Below are 17,928 nucleotides of genomic sequence, written 5' to 3'. Positions count from 1 at the left end.
AACTATTAATTATGAAACAGGCAGATCGGAACAGGCACGTTTTAGCGAAGTTGCCGTAAATTCTGATGCTCAATTATTTCATCCTCGTCAATCTGCGGTTTAACAGATTAAATTCTCGCTGCGACCTCGATGGTGCGCGTGATAAGGTCGATTGACGTCGGCTTAATGTAGCATCCAGGAGAGTATCGACGAATGCACATAAAATTTTTATTCAATTTCATGTCAACTTTCTTTATCCTAAGTGTGGTAAAGTTTTTAACAAAAAGAACTGAGCAATATTCGGCATTTGTTATAAATACACTAAAATAAAAAGAAGTGTGTCAAATTGTAGAATTTATGTCGACGTTATTAGTTGTCTACGTTCATATTCTTCTCTAACAAAAATATAAAAGAACTTATGTAAAATTGCAAGCACGTTAAAATTTTCACTTTGACCTGATTATTGAAAAAAAGCGCTAAAAGTAGATTTAGACAAAAATCGTGCAGGACGTACTGTATCAGAGTATATCAAGCTTTGTATCGAACGAAGTATAAAGTGACATAAGATAGAAGAAAAAGTCGGGGAAGGCGGAGAGGAGGGGGCGACACGGTCTCCGATCGTGATTAAATAAACGTCCCGTTCTACCTGAAGCACAAAGGCGAACCTATTTAAAGGGCCGGCGCACTCGATCGAAACGACTCACAAAGAACACCGGTGTACCGGCGACTCTTTCGCGTGCCTTTTTAATGATTTATTAATTGCTCTCGCGGGAATTTAGAATTTGTATGCATCACGAGGGTAATTGCAAATTCGCCGAGTGTACTCGACTGAGAAACGTGATGTCGAACTTTCTTTGCGCTCGGCCGGAAGTCTCGCTGAGAAGTTCGAACTTCTCGTTTCTTTTTTGTAGGAACGAATTATTTGATTGAGCTTTTACGAGCGCCGCAAAAATGGCGAAAGTAGTGTTGTATACTTTAATTAAATCTGGAAAGATGCATTCCAACTTTGATAAAGTGTAGGTTTCGTAAATCTTCTAAACTTTCTAGTTTTACATATATGCATAGGTGTCTTGAATGTACAGGGTGTTGCATATACATATTGGGCAGTATGACGGGTTGCGCAGCATACTTTGCAGGGATAGGCGCGGTTCAGTGAGTAATGAAATATATATGCTGTCATATATGTATATGTCATTATTCACTGAACCGCGCCTATCCCTGCAAAGTATGCCGCGCAACCCGTCGTACTGCCCAATATGTATATGCAACACCCTGTACATTGTAATAAATTCATAGTAACGGGCAGAATATGACCATGTTTAGCATTCGTAGCGGAAAAACATGCTTCGGTAAACAATCTCGAGTGAGCCGCTGCTATTGTTTTTATTTTTATTTCTAACAGGATTTTTCCTTCTATACATATATGTATATATGCTGTCATTACTTACTGAACCGCGCCTATCCCTGCAAAGTATGCCGCGCAACCCGTCGTACTGCCCAATATGTATATGCAACACCCTGTACATTGTAATAAATTCATAGTAACGGGCCGAATATGACCATGTTTAGCATTCGTAGCGGAAAAACATGCTTCGGTAAACAATCTCGAGTGAGCCGCTGCTATTGTTTTTATTTTTATTTCTAACAGGATTTTTCCTTCTATACATATATGTATATATGCTGTCATTACTTACTGAACCGCGCCTATCCCTGCAAAGTATGCCGCGTAACCCGTCGTACTGCTCAATATGTATATGCAACACCCTGTAAATGTCTCGTAATGAAAGGATACGTCTTTATTACATGTTTCATTAATGAAGTCCTGGCTTCTTCCTGTCCTTAAGCGATGACAACGATCCTCTCGGAGCTGCATACTACTTATCTCGATGTGCATCCAAGTTGAGAGATGCATATTCACAGATTCGCATATTCAATTATCCGTGTTGTGATTTATGGCCGCATTAGCGGAAAGAAAATAAAAGCCAACGTCGCATTTAATCTATGAATCACATCTTCAACGTTTTATATTCATGATCATACGTACTGTAACGAAAGCGACAGTCGTGCACGACCTATGCGTCCACACATAAAAAATATATATATATACACATATGATGAATCTACAAAATATACTACACATGTATATCGGTCCCTCTAATGTTAGCGCAAAGGGCTGCCGCTGAGTTAAAGAGGCTTTCGGCATAGATCAGGGCTCGATAGAAATCTTCGATAAGTAGCTAACGTAATGTTTTTTGGTGTTATTTGTTTCGCCGCGATATCCTTTAAGATTTAACCGCACCAATGAGATCATTTTATGCCATGGTGGGGATTTGATGTTGACGACGGAAAAATCTCCTCTTGAGCTCAATAACTCAGTGGCCTCTGTAGCGAATAGACGATAGATTGATTGTAAGCGAGAATTCAGTGACCGATAGACAAGCATATATTAAAGGCATACGACTCAGGAATAATACCCTAGGCGTTGTCGTGTGCAGTAATTTTGGTAGCCGACTCAGGGAGATGTCCCCAGGCGATGTCGAGCTGCGCGATAATTCACATAATAAAACGTACTTCGATGAACATATAGTGAGATTGAATAAACTTTTACGAATACGAAACTTAAAAAGTGGGTGTATATTATTTGCATCGAAACCTCACGACACGTACAATATAATATATCGCATCTTATAATATATTATACGTGGTATTATACTCGCGCAAGTATTCACGCGGAAAATGCAAGGGGTATTCGCGATGAAAAGTCTCAGAAAGGAATTTGCAATGATAGTTGCCGTCATGCCGGATATAAATGCGAAGTCCGCGCAGCCATAGATCAAAATCGATACCAGGCAGCGACATATGTAATTTCGCTGTGGATATTCGACGAAAAGCGACGTCCATTTAAACCGGGGACCAAACTTTCAAATAGCGATCGCTCGGAAAATCCCCTATCGCTGATTAGACCTATTCTATTCTAAATGAAACGGAGAACGGCCGAGAGACCGCTTGGAGTATCGACGGTCCACAAGCACATCCTTAATTCTGATTAAACGCAATCTTTGCCAGAGCTGCGGCACAATCTCGCCTTACCCCTGGTCTCGCAGCGAACCGACGAAAACTTTTAGAATTCATAGAAGATGAGGGTTCGCGAAATTGAACGGTGCACTCGAGACAATTCGGAACATCATCGATCGAATATTCCGACTAAAACTCTCTCCACTGTTTTTATTACAAGAAAAAATATTTCAATTTCTCTGCGCCATTATGTAGCAAATATCAAATACGACTGTGATTTTAATCAAAATTATTTCAAAATAATACGACATATAAAAGTCTCGTATTTATGACAACTTTTATAATTATATATTTTCATGTTAGAGCAAGTTAAAGGGTCGAGCAGATTATTTTCCAGAATTAAATACATATGTATGTGTTTGATTTAAATTTAAAAAAAATTCCAAAATCTCACATTTTTATAAAATAAATCTACGAATTATTTCCGTCTGAATGCACTTAAAAGATGCATTTAACGCGTCACCGGCTTTTTTTTCGCACGCCGAGCGATTCCGTTCCATCGCTGTGTTGCAATATTGTATCGGCAATCGAACAAATTGCTTCCTTCCATACAGCTGGTTTTCGAATTACGAAGCCCATAAATATGGTCATACCTACGGGGAATTTGTTGGCAGGAATATCGGCTAGCCGCGACCATAACTTATCAGCGCGAACAGAATTCAATCGCCACGAAATAAAACGCCAGATGAGACGATCGTCAGTTGACACTCCGCACAGCTTCGCGCAGGTATTCATCTCAGGAATAAAACTGTTTTCTATAAAAGTGAGCTTTTTATATTGTTTTTTTGTGAACGAGCGTAGGTGGTTTAGAGTTTGATATTGAAAAACATTTTTCGTAGCAGTGACGGAATCGATTCGCATTCTTGACATTTTGAAACTTAAATTTCTCGCTATATATTTATCGTATATTAATGTAATATTTAATTATTTAATAATATATCATTTAATGAAATAAATTATAAGACGCTTTTTAATAGAACTAGAACACACAAGCGCGCATTTTTTCCCGTTATATAACAATTTACATTTTTACGTAGTAACGCGCAACACGAATTGATCAATTGGTAACGTGGAAAAGAGGTCTCGAAACTAAATAACGTGCCTTTTTTAAGATAGGATTTTTTTGCAGTCATGCTGAAAAAATAGTTAATTAAATTTCTAAATCATATAATAAACGATAATATAAAAAAAACATGTGTAATTTTCTGCGTATCACGACATTGGCATCCGATACTTGTATTCATTCGCGCTTCACAACGATACAACAGCCTTACATCATTACACGCTAATCACGCGGCTCGAAGGCCTATAATTTGCGAAGAAAAGCAGCCGTTTTATGGCACATATCGTTTAATCTTGCAGCGTCTTTGATTTGCAAACGATCACTGCTAGCGATTATTTTATTCTGTACGCTTGCCAGTCGCTTCTGTGTTGACAATGTACGGTAAAGTCGCATATACGCTCGCGTATTCCTGCGGCGAGATAATTGACGAAGTTAAGAAAGTACAGATGTATACATAAAAGGTAGAGAGAGTAGCTTAAAAATGATTAATTAAGATTAGATAAACTTCTTGTTGAATCGTTAAAGTGATTTGCAAATATCGAAACATGTTTTAGAATGTGCGAATACATTTGCTAATTTTATTCAGATTAATATTATAATAATTTGCAGTAATTAAATTGATAAAATATATTAAAATTATTTTTTTTGTTTAAATAGTTTTTGAATCAACTTTTGATATCACGAGTTAAAATTGTGACATAAATTGTTTGCTATCCAAAGCATTTTTATTTTATTTAATTCTCAGATTAAATTGTGACAAATTTTATTTAGATACTTGTTCGAATGTTCAAATTTGTGTCATTTTCGTAGTATTCAATCCAGGTCAGAACACCAATCTGGTAAAAATTTGTTTGCATTTGTGGAAATAAAATGATCAATTCCTTAACTGTCATATTTGCTTTTTCGAAGACGATTTCAATTGCAGTTAAATGAAACTGCAGACAAATGCACACATCATTGAATTGCTTATCTTAATTTATGGATAAATATCACATTGTCGTCGACAAATCGTTGCAAATATCATTGCTATAGAATTTCGAAGTAAAGATAATATATATGGTCGTATTTCAGACTTTACTTTATCCGGCAACCAAAGACGCGAAATGCACTTTACGATATATTCTAAGAGATTGGCTTCCGCGATTTCCCGAGAAATTGGAGCCGCAGAAGCCCGAGACGGTCGCGGACGTCCTTTCACGACACAAACTGCGTTTCTTTCGCCGCGGAATAATTCAACGGCGCGAACGTTTCCTCAACAGGTGGACGTGTTTCGCTACTCACAGCTTAATTTCAGAAAGTGCAGAAAACGCGACGTAGCATACGAGCGTTTCGCAGCTTTCCGCGAGGGGATCGCTGGCGCGTTAAGCAATCGCTCGATGGACCAGCCGAAGAAGGCTCTGCTTTCGCGCAAAGGCCATCAAGTGTATATTTCCACTCCTTCTTTACGGTTCACCTTCTCCCTCCTTCCGGCTCACCTTCTCCTACTCCGTTACCTGCCAGGTCGCAGGTGTACGAACCGGCTATCGGCACCGCTCGGCGCCTGTAGAGTCTTTCAGTCACCGCCTGGTCGTCACCAGGTATTCGGCATTTTTTATACGGATTCTTTAATGTGACGTGCTCACGTGGCAAGCATTTTTTGTCGATTCGTACAATGTTATGTTATTTTTAGCCGTTGATCAATAATTTGTTTGTCTTTAATTACATTATAATGATAGCATACGGTATTTATTTTATTTTCGTGTAATATTATTTTATTTACTGATCTCGAAAGAAATTTCGTAGACGAAACCATATGAGAAAAAGTGCTAGCGTGGTGCCTTTCGGTGATAAAGTGATTTTGGATACGCATTCTTATCTTGTATCTCGGTATTGGTGTATACCTGTGCATATGCAAATGAATATTTATATTTATTCATCGTAGGTGCAATGTTTGTATAAAAACGGTAAGTCTTACGGTACATATCTCTGAGAACTATCATTCTGGACTTGAAAGAAAAACTTGAATATTTTTATAGTACTTTATATCGTAAAATCTTGTTAGTCTTTATTATAAATGCAGGATTTCTCGCATAACTGCATAAATAATTTTAATTAATTCTGCTTTTTTCGGATTATGATTAATAAATCAAGTATATGTGTATCTATTTATCACAATTTTTTAATTTTCGGTTATTCTCACTGTAGTTTATCTGAAACTGCTTTCACCAATATGCGCGCTCATATTATTGCACAACAAATAACGACCTTTTCTACTTTTGTAGTTTTGTTATATAATTTGTACAATTCGATATTGCCGCGACAACTTTCGTTCTGTTGCCCACTTTAACACAGCTGCAAATTATCGTTATCCTGGCTAAGTACACGAAACTTGAACCGTGTTGGGCGAATCACGCGAGAAAACGACACGCTTTAAATCAATTTTTATTGCCTTAAGTTTCGGTTCAATCCCAGCGTAGGTAGCGAAAACAGTCGAAAGAAAGCACTCTCACGATCCATTACGAATACTTGGCTATCGTGATTTAATCACGAACAAGATGTACTTTATTCGAAGGCCAGTTATTTAATTATCGAAACCTCGTCACTTTAACAGCAACTGATCGCATACGAAGAAAATTGAACTGGTTCCAAATTTAGATTTGAGCGTTGTCATATTTCTGATAGCAACGATGAGTGGCAGGTTGTCAAAGCTGTTATTGATCACAGTTACAATTTGAGGTGCAAATCATACCGAATAAGAATTGTATCACAAGAATAATTAATGCATTCTAATTACTGAATATTTTCGCACATTATCACGTTTTAACGATCTATTGAAACTTTATTATTTTCAATTATTATTATAACTACAGGAATAGACAGACAAAAGTATTAAGTTATAAGGTTTTAGCTCAGAAGAGTGCGATCTGTTTTACATTTCAGATTAATTTTAAATTAAATGGTATTCGGTTTCGAGAATTAAATTACTCTTTAATAAATTTTTCAATCTGATATATATATATATATATATATATATATATATATATTTCACATTTATATATATATTTTGTTTCTTTTTTTATTTATATATGTGTTATATATGCACTGTAATTTTATATCCTCGAAACCGAGTATGGGTTATCGATATGTTAGCGTATGAATTAAATATATTATCTGATTAAATTTCAATATCGAAACAATCAAACTCGTCGGTTGTTTCTCTTTCTCTCCGACCATCACGCTTCAATATCTCATAAAGAAGTTGGCGAGCGAGTCTGGAAAATCAGCCCCGGCAAAGCCGGAGGAATCCAAGCGGTCTTTACGTGTCTGCCCTTTCTATCGCTACGCGGTTGCTTCCGGTTACGGCGCAACAGACCACGAAGAAACTGCGCGATGCGAGGCAACGAAACGTCGAAGGAAGGAAAAGAAGGCGGAAGAATATCTCAGTAGCCAAGCTCTAGTAGTCAGTCGCGACGTCGATGGCTTATGACCACGTTGCCTTTGAAGCCGTACTAGTAGCAACGAGCGCGATCAGCGTTCCGAATTACGAGCTCCTCGATACGCTTTTATCTTCTTCCGTTTACTTGCTGCAACATCCATTCCTCTTCTCCGCGAGCTTTCTATTTATATCAGAAATATCACTGGAGCACATCGATATCGATTCGTATAATTGAAATAAAGTAGATATTTAATAATAATTGATTAAAAAATTAATAGATGACAAGTTTGACGAATAAGGATACGATTTATATCACGTAAATATAAATTATTAGTCAGATATTAATTACGATTCATATTTTTAACTGTTGAAGTTTTTTTGTGATAAAAATATTAAACGAGATCATTAACGAATCATTTGCTTTAATAAATACTTATTTTCAGTTAAAGTAAAATTTAGTATGATATGATCACTGAATTCTGCGGAAAAATGTAATTACATTACTAAAATGGATTCAGTAACCATTTACTGGCGAGCGGTCGTTCACTTCGCTTATCCCGTTCGTTAAATTCCGTTTGCTGCTGTTCGGCAATCTGTGACGATCTGTAACGAATCCACTCGGATGGAATTTAAATTGAAGCGCAACCATTGGCATCGCGATAAACTCGGGAGCGAACTATGCGCGTAGAGAGATTCTTCCGCGCGCCTTTATTCGCACCACCGTCAAAGTATGCGGCGAGTTATGTGCGAGCGTGTGTCGGTCGAAATCAATCAGATCGATTGAGCGGTACCCGCGAAACCGACCGACGTATCCGACCGCGTTTTCGACCTCCGTGCGAGAGAGCCACTGTTTTCTCTGTGAACGTACCCGGATTTGCCGGGTACGGGCGCATTTCGTCGGCCGTGTTCCGCGGCAGTGATTGCGCTCGCCCGCTGCGAGTCCGTACACCGACGTAGCGATAAATAAGCCGCTTATGCGGTAATCTAATCCCGTAAGTACGGGCTTCTCCTCTCACGGACGCGCATAGCGGTGCGGAATGCGCGTATTCACCGGGTGCCGGGAAAGAGAAAGGACGACGAGCCGGCGAGATTGTCTTGGATAAGAGCGTCGGTGAAATGACGATGACGCCTCGGCGAGATATCCACGACGGGGGGGGAATCGGATAAAGAGGTGGGACGCGAGTAGTTGGTGAGTCGTGGAAACGGATACATATACATACATATATATATATATATATATATATATACACACATATACACCTACCCGACTGTTACACCGGATTTGACTTGATCGCGCGACGACGACGACTCGCGCTTTGATTTCGCGCCGCAGCTTGTTTAGGGAATCTCGCCGGGGGATTCGCGCATTAAATCTCATTCGACGCTTTCCCGTCCCGAATAGCTTTAAGCTATGCAAGTTCCGTACCGTAACTACGCGTAAAGCCCGTACTATTAATACAGGAGATGGGTAGGAATCTGAGATACGGTTGAAATTTAAGACATTCATAATTCAACGCTGACCGACTATATTGCACCTTGGGATCTGAGAACTAATTTACGACCGCTAATTAATAATAATAGCGATTCGCCGTCCTTTCTCGAGAATCGCGCTGGTCGATAGGCGGATAGTGGGGTCAATGCTATTTGCATGCGGAATTAGTTGTCCTTTGTTTTTTTTTCTCTCTTTCTTTTATTCGCGACTGCACTGTGTATGAACGCAGAATTTAGATTGCTTCGTTCGAGCTAAAGCCCCGAGATAGGTACGTGACACGCGTGACTGTTGATTCCGTCTATCGTAAAGTCGCGGTCGCGCTGCAAACTGCGCCATTGCTCGTTTTGACCGCTTCCCGTTGCTAGGCGAGATCACTTAACCTTGCACTTCAGCCACTGGCTTCCTGGCCCTGCGATATTGGCACGGCCAAGCGCAACACAGTCATGAAGCGCGCGCGCGGATATATACTTGTGGCGGGCGGACAGGGAGCAGCGCGAAGCTGCCGTTTCATTACGGGTTTATTACACTACCGAATTAGGTCGAGGCTTTACGAGGCGAACTTTACATCGCGCAGCGGTCTGCGGTAACTTTATGAACATCGTTCATCGAAAAGGACACCGTCCCGCCGGCGGCATGCGCTCGCCGCCGAGAATGCACGTTCGAGAATCTTACTCTCTCTCTAATTTTCCTGAAAAATTATTCCTAAAATTTAGAGAAAGAAAGCCACTGATATAATTATTTTTTTTTTATTATTAATTCTGCTTTTGAGTTATCCGGAAATATCTGCTTTTCTGTCCTTTTATTAATTTGGGGAAAGCACACACTCGCACATCGCACTGCAATGTAGATGGAAAGTTAAAATTAATTAATTTATGCATAACTTAAACTATCGTTGGAGAAATTAGTTCGCGAGACCGTGGAGTGAATAATATTAGTAAATATTACTGATCAATCTTTATTCATCGCACGCGCGTTATCTTCAAACTTAACGGGAATAAAGTTATTATTTATCCCGTTATATAGAATTAGTTATTTTCATTGAAAGTCAGTCATTTTGCAATATTCGTTTACTATCTCGCTTTGATATTGCCTTTTCCTCCTTTGTCGCATCGATTTATGTCGGCCGCGCCGACAAGGCCGAAGTGCTTCATGAATATCTCATTGACACTTTCGCGCACATTTTCCAGCAGATTCCTCAGAATCTCCCGAAATGAGAATAACATTTATGTGAAATACGAAGTGTTTGGCAATAACTCCTAATGCGTAAAATCATATTCAATGCGTAGGAGTGCAACTTGCAGCGCTGCACACTCTATAATTATTCTCATATCACATTGTATCATTATCGTTTTTCACGGTGCAATCGCTGCGTGACGGAAGCGGTTAGTTATCACGATCAATTATTACCGTTTACTAAGTCATCCTGTTAAATCAGGTTTTATAATAGATTCGAGAAATACAAGCCATTATTAATGTTGTATTATGGTTAATTATAATAATTTGCAATTCAGAACATAAGTAACGTAATGACGCATAAAATATTACGTTCACTGCTACTTGATTATCATTAACTTGCAAAATCAAGAAAATCTTTATCACATTTGACAAAAATTATCGTAATATTTATAATTATTTAGACGCAGTACAAATATAGAAATTTTTAAATTAATTTGCTGATTAAATATATATTATTTATTGGCTGCATTCATGAGCGATGAATTATTCATAATATAATTACCATACTATTATATTATTCGTTCTCACCACTGATCAGACTTTATATCATCATTAATATTTATTAGCTTTTATAAATTTTAACTGATGAATTAAATGAAATTGTTAACAAATTAATATATAATTAACTGCATTGTTATATTCTGCTCTAAATATGTCAAGAATGTTTTGTTTTTAATAATTTTTGATATTGCATTGCATTTTGATATTGATATTACATTGCATTATGAGATAGATTTTGAAAGTGGTTGGTTACGAGTTTTAAATTAAAATATCAGCAAAATTGAGAAAGAATTTATTAAAATTGTTTATCATCAAAGTTATCAATTTCCATGAAAATTAGAGATGAAGGGCTTATGAATATCTCTTGTTAGCGAAGATACATATTGGCGTTACACGCGAGATTGCTGGTGATCATTTCAATTAAGCCGTAGATTTATGTCTCGTCTCATTTGTGTCAATGTTCGGGCTTCATCGCCGGAGTTCACAATTACATGCCTACCCAAGCGCGATCAAACTATGAAATAATCCATCCTGGCGATGCCAGATAGCGGACTTTTATCGCGCTTCCAGCTGCGCCGATCGATTCGGAACGGGAAAGTTCCGCTTCTTCGTACCGGCAAACGAGATCATTACGAGAGGTGCTTTACGTAGATTACTCGATTCCCTAAGTAGATTTCTCAAATTAGGCGGTATAATCAGATGGAAGCTACGTACGCGCCCGAACGTCCCCGCCATTCCGTACCTTTATTCCGTACTGTTTTTACAGGTACTTTTTATTATTTTCGTGATTTAACTGGTCGCAACGTCAATTGCTCCCTTAAATTAAAGATCTTCGTAGACGTTTCTTCTCTAGTATGGTTCTTACACAGAAATGTAATCAATGTTACCCGAGATGAAGTACAGATAAATTATTTCATAATCTTTTACGAAAATTAAAAAGAATATTAAAGACAAAAAAAAAAAAAAAGAAAGAGTAAAGTGCAAATTTTGCGACACTTGAAAAATTTATTTCTTTCAGATGAGTTTTATAATTGAATTCAGTACGTATGTATGTATACAGAATGTCGTAAGCACGCGCAAAGTGCATGTTTTATACATTTTTTATTACCGAGATATTCTAAGATAAATTCATGCCGCTTTGCGACATTACTACAGCTTAAGCTTTCTCAGGTTGTTTCACGTAAGAGCATTTGAAATGCAAAGTTGTCCGCGCGCGTCCGGCGTTTACGTGACATACGATATACATGAGCCGCGATTAATCGATAGGAGTAATTTCTCTCACGATGTTTTCCCATTAGGAGAAAAAAAAATTTCCTCGCTCGACCGCGGACTATCGGAAAAAGTCTAAAATACAGTGAAAGGAAGCATCGGAACAAACAGCGGTAGCGGGACGCGTCCGTTCGTCATGGATATAAATTCAGCCACTCAATGTCACGAAGGAAGGAAGAAAGAGAGATAAAAGAAGGGGAAAAAACAGCGCGCGGGTAGGCTTTTTGGATATCTGCCAAAAAGTCCGAACTCGAGTGTGGAACTCCGCAACGGAGTTCGTACACGCCAAAGGACTTTTGCGATGCGCATGCAGCGAAAGAATGCGGACATCGCGATCGTCCCATTTCGGCGATGCCGCAGCCAGCAGCGTCGCGAAGATTGGATTATTATTTTTCGGTAGCCAAATCCTAGTTTACTCTATTTTAGATACGAATTTGGAAAGCTGCATTGAGGATGTCGAGAGAAGAAGTCCTCTAAAAGAAATCTAATTGGAAAGGAGGTTGTTTCGAATCTGTCAACGAGTTCAATAAGTTCTCTAAGAGATAGTTATGAAAGAAGGATAAGAGCATACGTAGGCTAAAAACATGTCGCACACAAACCGTTTGATGTAACGAACACTGGGCCTCATTATGGATACGTACTCATTAGCTGCTGTATATAGAAACGTCGAATAATTTATCGCGCAATGTTATTTCGCCATAAAATACAATACAGACAGGCAGTCTTCCGTCTTTGAAAGATGTAAGAGAAACGTGAGAATAAACGCCTGTAGTATCCAGAGGCTCTTTCGAAAGCTACAGTCGTACGTAGTGTTATCGGTTGACGTATTAGAAATGAGAATGAGGGAAAGTTGAAATTGCTTGCACTTATCGGTGGTCAAGTCGAGGATATTGTTTGCGCGGCAAATGTTTAGAAAAGTTTTTGACGTATCGATAATTTGAAAAGGAAGATTTACACCGGCAAGATATTTTCACAGACTTTATCTGCAGAAAAAAAAGGGCTCTCAACATCGCAATCTCACTAATGACTGTTTTGTTGCGCGTAAAACTGGAACATAAATTATCCCCGGTTGCTCAAAAATGGTTGGCAATGACTGCGGAGATTGATCTGCTTGCATGAAGCGAAGGCGCGCTTCATTATACATTTTTCCGGCGCAGCGAACGAACAAAAGAGAGGAGGACGCTTCTGCTATTTATTCTTATGAAAGAGAACGCAGGGTGGGCAAACATTATTTAAATTGGGCAATCTCTCCGGACGATTATGTCTGCGGTTTCGCTAATTGCACGGCCGTTGCATCGCCATGGTGAAACGTGTCGCGGTACGGAACAAAAAAATTCAGGCACCGCGTGGAAAGCTCCGAAATTCGCGTCGCGAAATGCCCGCCATTAATAAAGCGCAACGGTGGTACTTTCGCGGTTCCGGTGATCATTGGATAATAACGATAATTAGGCGGAATTCATCGCGGACGGTTGTGAACGGCAACGGCGCGAATTCACGAGAGGCTCGTTCAAGAAGAGAGAGATGTCGTTTGACATTTAAATATGACCAGTCGCTTCGAACGCGTGTCCATGATAATTTCTCCTCGCTTGCACAATCGTTCATGGCCGTTTCGCAGTATCCTGGTTGGTCTTTCTCGCGTCGATGGTGTCTTTCTCATCGATTATCTTGTTAGAATAAATTAATGGCTCGCTTGTGAGGAGAGAAAATAATTCTCATTACGTTTGAAGGATTTATAATATTCTTTTTTTTTTGGGGAAAGATAAAAACATTTGCTGATTTGACAGGTAATACGTTAAATTTTGCAATCATTTTGATATCATACGCGTACCGAAAATTCCCCGCTCTGTGGATTAATGTTGCATTATGCATAATATTACACGTGATCCGTATATTTGCAATTCCCTTATCAAATCAATAATACCATTCTACATACGTAATTAAGTTACGCATTTCATATTAACATATGTATAGTATATGTTGCTTTTCTATATTATCAATGCAAGATTATCAACTGTAATTTCATTTCATCCCATTTTCGAAGAACAAATTCCATCCGACGATTGATCAATTGTAATTTTGTGAAGAGCAATCTGCGCAAATAATTAAATTGATAATTTGAATAATAGGTAATTATCGCTGTTAATATAGAAATTGTGTACACGCTTTATTATTACTTCTGTATTAAACTAGATATAATTATATTCCGTGTTTTGTTGTCAGATTGCAATGTGTGATAACGGGATTACGAATGATAAAACCGAATGATAAAACCGAATTTAACGCACGTGTCAGAACCGCCAGCGATCTCATTGCTCGATTCCTACGACCCTCCTCGTTTGTAATGCCTCGCCGATCGATAGATTGAGTACATCCGACTTGAAGTCGTCGTCGTTGTAGTACCAGCTCGCTATTTGCAGTAACGTAAACGTTTGCTCTGGCGACGCGATAACATCGAAGATAACGAGCCCGATCGCAGTTAATGCCCGTCGGAAGCATGTACGTGACTTCGTGACCGATGCCGCTTAATTTCACGGGGCCATCGATCGTCACGCGTAACTATCGGGTCACCGTGTATCCGGTCAAACGAGGGGATACTCGATATCGATTATTGTCGATTGGCACGAAAGTCAATAAATATTTGCCCATGTTCGGGGGCTGTGTATCACGTGCTCGCGTTACAACTCGATTGCATAGCGCTTTTCCGACTAGTACGAAACAAATTTTCAAATGAGCGTATAGCTCACAATACGATCGCTAGTTTTGAGCTCCTTTTTTTTCAATAGTTTTTTTTTTTACCGTTAAACTGTCGGCGGGACAAGGACTCTAATTTTCGCGACAAACGGCTGGCTCGTCGGCTTCGACGCGGTCTCGCGCGACGGATCGTCGGATTTGCGAAAGCTCGCGCGTCTCGTTTTCATAAAACTCGACGGTCTCATAATATGCTAATGCGCGAACTAATAAAAATTCAGTAGTACGACGAAAGTACCGAGAAATTTTATGCGGCGATTGCGGTGCCGGTGGCGGCGGGTACCTTTTCGGGAATGCACAACGCGTCTTGAAGGGGGGTAGTGGCTGCTTAAAGGCTGCTTTTGCATAAGAGAGCGAGAACGGGCGGACGCGGAGAGATGTCAGGTTTTTATGTTAATCCTCACGCGAAGGAACATTTTTGTTTGGCGCAGGGTAATGGAATGGAATAAAGTCGCAGAATTTAAGATGCTCTTCCTTATTTTCTCTTATTTGCGCTGCCGCTTTTTCACTTCGCGCCACTCGTTGACCTTTGAAACTGTGATGAAATTCCGGTGACGTAAAACGGCACGTCTGCATCGTTTGTCGAAATGATCGTACCGCGGTATGCAGCGCGGATTATGTAAAGTTGCCGAAGCGTTTCGAAGGTATCGCCTTAAACTACGAATTTTAATTTCCCAATAATTACACCGTTCGCATTTTAAGTGACGGCTACGGTGAACTCGTCCGCTTTATCACGCGCTATATATCTCGACTTCAATCTTCCTTGACAGCGAATTACACAACCGTATTTTGCAACGACCGAAGAGAAACCACACGCGTTGACGCATCCGCGAAACCCCGCAACATTCCACGCGACACCTCGCTCGAATGTCACTCGAGCGTTCGTGCGAATTATCGCGGAACGCGAGGGCTCGGATCTTGAACTATGCGCGCCGCGCGACGATGATGCGAGAAAGGATGCGAGAGGTCGCCCACGAGAGGGAGGAGAAGGTCTTCTTCGTCGCCATTGGGAAAGTATGCCGTCGAAAGGTCAACGTGTGTTCGCCGCTATGGCACGAGCTATCCGCCGCTTCCTCCTTCCTTGCTTCTTCTCGCTGCATAACCGATCCACAATTATTTTTTAGTATTCAATTATATTTTAGTGTCTAAAACATAACTTATTTGCCATTATATTTGAGTATGCAAAACAGGAAATTGCGGAATGTTTTGCAGTGCAATCCAATTGTTTTATCAACTGCGAGGATCATGTAATTATTATTGAAAAAATACACGAAGAATTTGATGCTGATAAATTTAATTTAAAAGAAATATTCACATATTGTTAAGCTTAAAGTTCTATATATCATACTTTCGTATATTTTTTCTGTTGGAGTAACGATTTTATGCTTCTTCACATGACATTTTTATTTCGCCCGCTGTTCTCTTTTCCTTTACCTCTGTGCGCATTCGGAAGATTTGAGTTTTAGCAGGACGCAAACGATTCCCCTCGCCGGCAATAAAACAGTTTCCCTCTGCTTTCGAGATGTCGACTTGTGCGCATGATGGAGTCCGCGGATTATTTACTCCAGCCACAGAGACACAAAGATTGTACCGACGAGACGAAAGCAAATCTCTTTCTTCCCCCCCCCCCCCGTTTTTTTTCTCCTTTTCTTCTTTTGCTTGATAGTTTGTAGAGGAGAGTCGCATTTTGTTTTGCTTCTTCCCGTGCGCCGAGCGCTTTATGGTTGAACTTTAGAATCTCAATGCACCGCTTTACTTGCAGGTTAATATCTCTCGTCGAATTAGTGTAATGGAATATCGCGGTCACGACGTGATATCGCATCTACATGCAAAAATAAACATTTCAGAACTACGTCGACCGGAACAGAGTTAAATTACAAGAACGTCCCGTTCGATTTCAGTGTCTTTTACGTTAATCCGATTCGCAGATTACATTTTCTTGCGAATCGCTCACAAGCGAATTTTACGATTGAAGTAATACGCGGAGCTCGAATTGAAAATGATTCAACAAAATATTAAATTTCTATTCTATTTCCCGCATTAAAGTTATTCTTCCGCGAAATCAAACCCTACTTGGTATCGACATCCTTTTATAAATGTTCCCACGTCGTCGACACGCAGCGGAATTACTTGGAATATCGCGAGCCATTCGCGTATTCTGGCCGATCGCCAAGGTCGATCGCGCTCGAGTGGATTTACACCGGGAAGCATTCGAAGTCCTTAACGGACTCTTCGCTCTAATCCCACATAGTAGGAAGAAGGCTCGCTAAAGTGCTTACTATCGGTTCTCTGCAAACTGAAACTGTGGGATTTATTTTTCAATATTAGATAACAATTTATATGGAATAAACATATAACGTGAATGATATAAATCAAACTTTTTTACATTTTATATTTGTAATAATTCACATATTTTTCTAAAATGTAAAACTTATGCTTTGATATCTCAAACTTTTATCTTATGCAACGATTCTGTTTTTTTTTTTTTTTTTTTTTGTTTGTAATACGTACGATTTTATTTTACGTTTTGCAACGTATGTTGCCGCCTGTGACGACATTTTCTTAGGAAAGTCATTACGTAAATGCTCGATATCCGGGACGACAGAAGTCTTATTACAGCACGCAGGATCGCGCAATTATCTTCGCGGTTAACGACTCATCGCGGCGCCACTCGATTTCGCAGTCGCGCACAAGTCGCTTTAACTTAATTTCGCGCTCGTCCGCGAAATTAGACTAATCGTCCTGCAATTTGTCGCTCTGTCGCGTGCGATTGGCCAATCCGCCGTCTCTGCCAGTCACGGATTTTCGTGATTTTCTGCACGTCTCTTCGGAACACCGCAATCGCCTTTTACCCAGTCGTAACGATAACCGCGAAACCGCAATGGACCGCGGATTTATTCATGTACGCGGTATAATCCGTGGCGCGAAGCGTCCACTGCGCTCGATAATAATTTCAGCGCGCGCCATTTTTCTGAGGAAACCAGTTTACTTTCGATAATAACTGAAGCGGGAAATGCGCATAATAAGGTAGGTATTACGGTTAGCTCTCGATATTGCCTGGCGTTTTGTATTATTGCGTAGAATTTAATCCGATTCGGATTATGATTTTGCACTGCATTTATCTATAAAAATCTTCTCGGTTTTTTTGGG

The 17,928-nt window shown here is 39.6% G+C and overlaps 1 protein-coding gene across 7 annotated transcripts in view; it reads left to right on the top strand.

Annotated features, from left to right (window-relative positions):
- Pgant9 (polypeptide N-acetylgalactosaminyltransferase 9) overlaps positions 1 to 17,928 on the top strand; it is a 214,801-nt gene that overhangs the window by 69,958 nt on the left and 126,915 nt on the right. For 2 of the 7 annotated variants that reach the window (XM_067347566.1, XM_067347568.1), the window contains exon 1: positions 5,593 to 6,060. The exons of the other annotated variants lie outside the window; for them this stretch is intronic. The gene's annotated coding sequence lies outside the window, so the exon portion shown is untranslated. Of the gene's footprint in view, positions 1 to 5,592; positions 6,061 to 17,928 lie in introns of those variants that run through there. 7 annotated transcript variants of the gene reach the window in all.

This window comes from Linepithema humile, chromosome 1 (assembly GCF_040581485.1).
Source record: "Linepithema humile isolate Giens D197 chromosome 1, Lhum_UNIL_v1.0, whole genome shotgun sequence".
Taxonomy (NCBI): Eukaryota; Metazoa; Arthropoda; class Insecta; order Hymenoptera; family Formicidae; genus Linepithema; species Linepithema humile.
Note: the sequence above shows the minus strand (reverse complement) of the source record. Positions and strands in the feature narration are given on the sequence as shown.